This window comes from Vigna radiata, chromosome 5 (assembly GCF_000741045.1).
Source record: "Vigna radiata var. radiata cultivar VC1973A chromosome 5, Vradiata_ver6, whole genome shotgun sequence".
Lineage (NCBI taxonomy): Eukaryota > Viridiplantae > Streptophyta > Magnoliopsida > Fabales > Fabaceae > Vigna > Vigna radiata.
In genome coordinates, this window is record NC_028355.1 from 12,493,234 (window position 1) to 12,494,421 (window position 1,188).

Genomic DNA, 1,188 nt, shown 5'->3' on the forward strand with positions numbered 1-1,188 from the left:
CTTCCTCTTTTTCTTAATTTTCTCCTTCCTTAACCTTCTCTTTTTTCTTTTTCTTTTCTTTCTTTATTTTCACCTTTTTTTTTCTTTTTTTCTTTTCTTTCAACCACGGCTTTTCCTTTCTCATCCTTCTTCTCACTCTCATTCAACTTTTCTGTTTCTATCTCCTCTATCTTTTTCGCAACAACTTTTTCTGTTTTTGTTTCCTCTTCATACATCTCTAGCTCTTCTTCTATCTTTTCCTCCTTGACAACCTTATCATTTGTAAAGATAGTGGCTTGACATTCTTGTTTAGGGTTAACTTCAGTATTAACCCTAATGATGCCCAGAGACTTCAAAACATGAGAGTGTTGTTCCTGCAATAAACGTTCTTTAGCTTCCCCCAGTGTTTCTTTGTGTACAGGAGATTTTTTTTGTTGTAAACGTTGTTGGGCTTCCCCCAACATTTCTTTTGGTACAGAGAGTAAGTTCTATCGCAAGAATTTTTGGACTTCCCCCAACGTTTCTTTTGGTACAGAGAATAGTTCCTGCCGTAGACGTTCTTTAGTTTCCCCCAATGTTTCTTTTCGTGAAGAGGAATGTTGCCCCAATTGGCTTTGATATATGTTTCAATGAGGTTCCCACCAGTGGTTGAAATCATTTTGGTGGAATTGAGTGCCCATATAATCAAATTCTTGTTCAAACTGCATTCTGCAAAAATTAAGCACAAAACCCTAGAAAACATTTATTAGAACAAAAATAAAAATAAACATAAAATCAAGTCAAATTCAACCAATTCACACTACTAGAAAAATAAACCTCGAGTCCTCGACAACGGCACCAAAAACTTGTTGACAAATTGGCAAGTGTACCAAATCGTACAAGTAATATAAATGGTAAAACCAAGTATCGTTTTCCCAAGAGACACGAAAGGCTTTCTCATTCACATGAATTAAAATAATAAGACTTGAAAATAAAAATTAACAAATTTGGGTTTGAGAACAAAATTATTAACACGCAAAATAAATGTTGATTCAATTGACAAGTGAAAACAATGGATGGATGGATGTTGTTGGGTACTAACAATTTAATCTATTCCACTCTCTCTTACATACTACCCTTGATGAGTAGATTGATTCAATTGTTATGCGACTTTCTTAGTCTCCCCTTAACCCAATCCCTTGGCGAAAAGGGCCTAATATCAATTACTGG